The 6,000-nt window shown below is 46.0% G+C and overlaps 1 protein-coding gene across 2 annotated transcripts in view; it reads left to right on the top strand.

Moving 5' to 3' along the window:
• Positions 1 to 3,535: 3,535 nt before the first annotated feature.
• LOC116518083 overlaps positions 3,536 to 6,000 on the top strand; it is a 28,953-nt gene continuing 26,488 nt past the window's right edge. Inside the window, exon 1 of one of the 2 annotated variants that reach the window (XM_032231334.1) lies at positions 3,536 to 3,679. The gene's annotated coding sequence lies outside the window, so the exon portion shown is untranslated. The remainder of the gene's footprint in view (positions 3,680 to 6,000) is intronic. The other variant, XM_032231333.1, reaches the window with a different exon arrangement.

Here is a 6,000-nt window from a genome sequence, read left to right as displayed (position 1 = left end):
TACATCCCGAGACGATTCAGAGATTGGACAGCCATTTGTCCAAAATGTAGAGGATCTCCTGCTTGAGCAGGAGGTTGGATTTAGAACTAGATGATCTCTAAGTCCCCTTCCAACCCTATGCTTCTATGTTCTACCTACAGGAATCACCAATGAGATATTTAACTCAAACCCATTCCCATGATATATTCCCTACTCATGCCCTCCACTGAAGATGAATGACCGTGTTCTGAGCTAGTCTTCCCCAGCGGCACGAAGCCGAGTCCTCGTCCCAATAAACCCCGTTTATTTCACTCACAGTGAATTCCTCTCTAGCAAAGTCCCGACCCACAATCTTTCAAGATAGTTCACAATTACCGACCGTTATCACGCTTGGAGAGTGGCCAGGCCGATATCTTTCAGATGCCACAATACTTGGCCAGAATTCAGGAATGAACTAATTGCCTCCTGCAAACTCCACTCCCCTTTCGCTTCTCTTTTATTTCCTCTGGGAGGGGCCATTCATCGTCCACCTGTGGCCTTACTCCCAAGTCGACCCCTGATTTTCATCTGTTCCCTTCAGTCTGGCAACTCTGCGCATGTGCACACTGGGAACAGGCTCCAGCTGTTCATCTGCCCCACTGATGTCTGACTCTGAAGGCAGCTGATAACTGGCATACAGCCCTGGCCCCCTCTCTGACTCCGACACAGAGCCCCTCATCAGAGCCTTCCCCAGACTCCAGGACTGGCTCATCTTCCTCCCCAACCTCCTCACTGTCCGAATCTGCCAGCTCCCACTGCTGGCCGACAACAGACAGTCTGCAGTTGCCTGGCAGCTGCACTCACATCTGGAATGCCCCAAGTCAAGGAAGCTATTTCTGCTAATGTGCGAAGTTCCTCTCGGGTGCAAAAACATCATTTTCCTGATTTAAAATAACCCCAACATGGCTTCATAGAAACCGCAAAACATTTATCCTCTCCAACAACATTTCAAAGGCCTTGAAAGATTTAACATTCCAAAGGTTGGCAAGGTAACCCTGATATAACCGATTTGTATACATGATGAAGAATGACAATAAAGGCTATGCTATATCTTTTTGAAGAAGCTGACATTGGGGAGAGGTTGAAAAAAATATGTACAACAGCAAAATGGTTGTAACCTATATTGGCAAGGTTCCCCTAGGTTCCCCTCATACATATGTGCCAGTCGTTCTCGACTCTACGGGGCGGTGCTCATCTCCGTTTCAAAGCGAAGAGCCAGCGCTGTCCGAAGATGTCTCCGTGGTCATGTGGCCTGCATGACTCAATGCCAAAGGCTCATGGAACACTATTACTTCCCCACCAAAGATGGTTCCTATTTTTCTACTTGCCTTTTTACGTGCTTTCGAACTGCTAGGTTGTCAGAAGCTGGGACAAGTCACGGGAGCTCACTCCGTTACGTGGCGCTAGGGATTCGAACTGCTGAACTGCCGGACCGTTCTGATTGACCAGCTCAGCATCTTAAGCCACTGAGCCACCCTTGGGCCAAAGCAAGCCAATAACTTCTGATCCGAGGGGCTGTGTGCACCCAGCCATTAAAATGCTGAGATCCACCAAATCAGGGAAGTTTTCCACAAGCTGAGCTCAACTCTTTGTGACTTTAGGGACGTGTTGTTTTTTCTTGACGACGAAACAAATGCAAAATAGTGGCTTGGACAAGACAGGCAGTGGTTTATGGACAGGAACTAGAATTTGCAGTCAGCAAAGTCGAGATCCCTCATTGAGAACAACACTTCCACCTAAAATGTAGTTCTGGATTTTGTGCCACAACATTTTTTTTTCACCAGTTTCGAACCCACAAATATTTTCTAAAATATTTTGGATTCCTTGGCATCAAGCGTGGCAAATAAAGGAGTCCAGGCACTTCAAATACACGTTGCTTGTCCCAGCTTCTGCCAACCTAGCGGTTCAAAAGCACATGAAAATGCAAGTAGAAAAATAGGAACCACCTTTGGTGGGAAGATAACAGTGTTCTGTGCGCCTTCGGTGTTTAGTCATGCTGGCCACATGACCACTGGAGACGTCTTCGGACAGCGCTGGCTCTTCGGCTTTGAAACTGAGATGAGCACCGCCCCCTAGAGTCGGGAACTAGTCGACTAGCACATATGTGCGAGGGGAACTTTTACCTTTACTACAAGAATCTGAACTGCTAATGGTCAAAGCAAATAGGAGATAGATAAGAGTTCATGGAATTCAAGGAGGGATGGATTTAGATCTTTTGTGGGTACAAAAGGACTCAAGACTAATGACACGTTTGACCCCTCCCTCAGATTTAGCCTGGTCATTTCCTACTCTTGCCTCTGTCTGAGGTTGGTGGTTTTCTTGCAGATGTTTCATTACCAAACTAGGTAATCTCATCAGTGCTACAAAGGAAGGAGGGTTGCATTATGTTATTATGCCCTGCAGCACTGATGAGGTTGTTAATGTAACATCTGGAAGAAAACCGCCAAGTTTACAGAGTACCAAGGATGCCTCAATTCAACCATGAACTACATATATTCCCTGCTATACATTTCTTAATACCTAGGGGTGGATCCTTTACATTTCCTGTTCTTTAGAAGGCCAGACCCTGAAGAGGAAACTCAAAGACTTTGGCCACCTAAGGAGAAGGAAGGACTCCCTGGAGAAGAGCCTCATGCTGGGAAAGATTGAAGGCTAAAAAAGAAGGGGACAGCAGAGAATGAGGTGGCTGGATGGAGTCATTGAAGCAATTGGCGTGAGCTTAGATGGACTCCAGAGGATGGTAGAGGACAGGAAGACCTGGAGGAACGTTGTCCATGGGTCGCGATGAGTTGGACACGACTTCGCAACTAACAAAAACTTTACATGTATACTTTAAGTGCTGTAAAAGGAAGTCTGAAGTCCCTTCTTTTCCTTCTACACATCTAGCTTTGTTTTGTTCTTTCCCCCCTCTCTATATTCTGCATATTAAGCTCCTGTTAAGTGTTCAACCCCTTCTTCAAATGTTAACATATAAAGCTCCCGATGACACCCTCCCCCCGTGGGGGGGGCTGCCTGCTCTTTGCTGCCCCCTCATGGCTACTCGTTGCTCCTTCCAGCCCCCCCCCCCCCCAATCCACGTGCAATAAAGTACATTCAGGAGGAATCCGCCGGCGTGTTTTGCAGTGGGATCAGCCCCCCCCCCCCCCCAACGCATTTCCCACTGACTTCCTCCACAGGCAGAGCTAAACATGCAGAAAATGTCTTTTCACGGCTAAGCACAAACTAGGAAAGAAAGAATTAAAAAAAAAAAACCTGAGATTTAACCCTTAAGGGAAAATCCCGATTAAAGCCCCCCACCCCCCCTGTCAGTCCCAGATTTGAAAAAAGGGGATCAAGGCGCCTCCTCTCGCTCAGCCCCCCGCCCCAAATACGTCTCCAGGCGTTTGCAGCTGGAGAACCTGCCAGGTAGGCAGGCAGGCAGGCAGCCCGGAGTTTTTCTCGGACCTCGTTTGGCGTGGAAACTCTGGGGCATGGAACTGCCAGCCGCGAGTGGGATGCGCTGGCCGGAGGCGGAGCGGCGGTGGGCAGGGCACGCAGTGGAAACCTGAGCGAGATGCGCCTTGCGACGCCTGGCAAGCCCTTCCTTTCCCCCGGAGAAGGGTTTGCATGCGGACGGTTCTTCTTTCCTTGGTGGCGCGCTTTTCTCCTTCGAGCGAGAAAGGTAAGAAGAGAAGGGGGAAAGGGATAGATAGATAGATAGATAGATAGATAGATAGATAGATAGATAGATAGATAGATAGATAGATAGACAGACAGACAGACAGACAGACAGACAGACAGACAGACAGACAGACAGACAGGAAGGAAGGAAGGAAGGAAGGAAGGAAGGAAGGAAGGAAGGAAGGAAGGAAAGAAAAGGAAACAGATGAAGGAAAGGGAAGGAAAAAGACAAAGAGGGGGAAGGAAAGAAAATTAAAAAAAGAGATGAAGGAAAGGAAAAGAAAAAGAGATGAAGGGAAGGGAAGGAAAAAGAGATGAAGGAAAGGAAAGAAAGGAAAAAGAGATGAAGGAAAGGAAAAAGAGATGAAGGAAAGGAAAGGAAAAAGAGATGAATGGAAGGGAAGGAAAAAGAGATGAAGGAAAGGAAAGGAAAAAGAGATGAATGGAAGGGAAGGAAAAAGAGATGAAAGAAAGGAAAGGAAAGGAAAAAGAGATGAAGGGAGGGGAAAGGGAGGTAAGGAAAGGCCTTTCTCTCTTCTTTCTTATTTTTCCTTGCATGTTTCCTCTTTCCAAAGAGCTTCCTCCGATCAGCCTTTGCATTTGCAGTCCAGTGGGGTGGGGTGGGGGTGGGGACTGGGCTGGGCTGAGTCGCGGGAACCAGGGAGAAAACGGAAGATGTTGACATTTTTTCTTTTGCCCTTGAGCTAAGCAGCTTGGCTGGGACTTTCGCTTCTGAAGTGCCATCTCTGGCTGTGGGCCAGGGTGCTGGGCGAACCCAGCCTACTGGGGCTTATTTAAACCATAGTTAAACAAACCATGGCTTGGGGTGCTACAGAGAAAACCACCTGTTTCATACCTGAACAAGGATGGGTAGAAATGGCCCAGTTGCTTTTCTTTTGATGTAAGAACTAAAGAAAAGGTGTCCTTTAGTGTTCATTGTTGTTCAGGTTGCTTAATTATTTTTATTTCTTTTTATTATTTATTTATTTATTTATTTATTTATTTATTTATTTATTTATTTATTTATTATTTGCCAGGGGTTAAGGCGTCAGGCTAGGAACCAGGAGATGGTGAGTTTTTCTCCTACCTTAGGCATGAAAACTGGTTAGGTGACTTTGGGCCAATCACCAGGAGACTGGGAGTTCTAGTCCCACCTTACCCATGAAAGCTGGCTGGGTGACTTTGGGCCAATCCACTAGGAGACAATGAGTTCTAGTTCTGCCTTAGGTGCAAAACCAGATGAGTAACTTTGGGCCAATCACCAGGAGACCGGGAGTTCTAGTCCCACCTTAGCCATGAAAGCCGGCTGGGTATTTTTGGGCCAATCACTAGGAGACAATGAGTTTTAGTTCCGCCTTAGGCTCAAAAACGGATAGGTACGTAACTTTGGGCCAATCACCAGGAGACTGGGAGTTCTAGTCCCACCTTAGCCATGAAAGCCGGCTGGGTGTTTTTGGGCCAATCACTAGGAGACAATGAGTTTTAGTTCCGCCTTAGGCTCAAAAACGGATAGTAACTTTGGGCCAATCACCAGGAGACTGGGAGTTCTAGTCCCACTTTAGCCATGAAAACTAGCTGGATGAAATTTGGGCCAACCATTCTTTCTCATCCCAACCCACCCTTACAGGGGTGTTGTTATGGGGAAAATAGGAGGCAGAAGCAGTATGAGACAACTTCATATTTATAAAAAAATAATAATAAAAGCAAGATAACCATCTGATAAGTAATAAATCTAAAGCCCCATCACTTTCTCCCAGAAGGTTAGAATCGGGGGAGAGTGATTATATTTAAATGTTAGGCTAAGACATTCTGTGCTTTGCTTAATTTTGCTTTATTTTACTTTGCTTTGCTTTATTTTGCTTTATTTTGCTTTATTTTGCTTTGCTTTGCTGTGACTTGAACTCAGCGGTTTAAAAATACAGGGATTTAAACTTTCAAGGGAAAATCCCGACTGCAAACCATTTTATCATAGCTTCCGCCCCCGTAGGAATCGTTCGACCCATCAGGATTAATTGTCACCCTTCACCCTTGGCTTGAGTTAATAAAACACAGCCGCTGTGTTGATTGGCAGAACCTTGACTCATAGGTCTTTGAAGACAATGGAGGCTTCCCACAAGGGCTGTGTTCTCAAGTGACATGTTACCAATCCTATTTCAGTGTGTTGAGGGTTTTTTCTGTCTTTTTCTCACAACGATATCTAGCAGATCAATACAACAGTTCTGCAAGATTTGTTAAGATCAACAATACAGACATTGGTAGATTGGTAACCTCTATTCTATTCTGTCCTGTCCTATTTTATTCTATCCTATCCTATCCTATCCT

The sequence above is a fragment of the Thamnophis elegans genome, chromosome 14 (assembly GCF_009769535.1).
Source record: "Thamnophis elegans isolate rThaEle1 chromosome 14, rThaEle1.pri, whole genome shotgun sequence".
Classification (NCBI taxonomy): Eukaryota; Metazoa; Chordata; class Lepidosauria; order Squamata; family Colubridae; genus Thamnophis; species Thamnophis elegans.
This window is presented reverse-complemented; position numbering and strand designations above follow the sequence as displayed.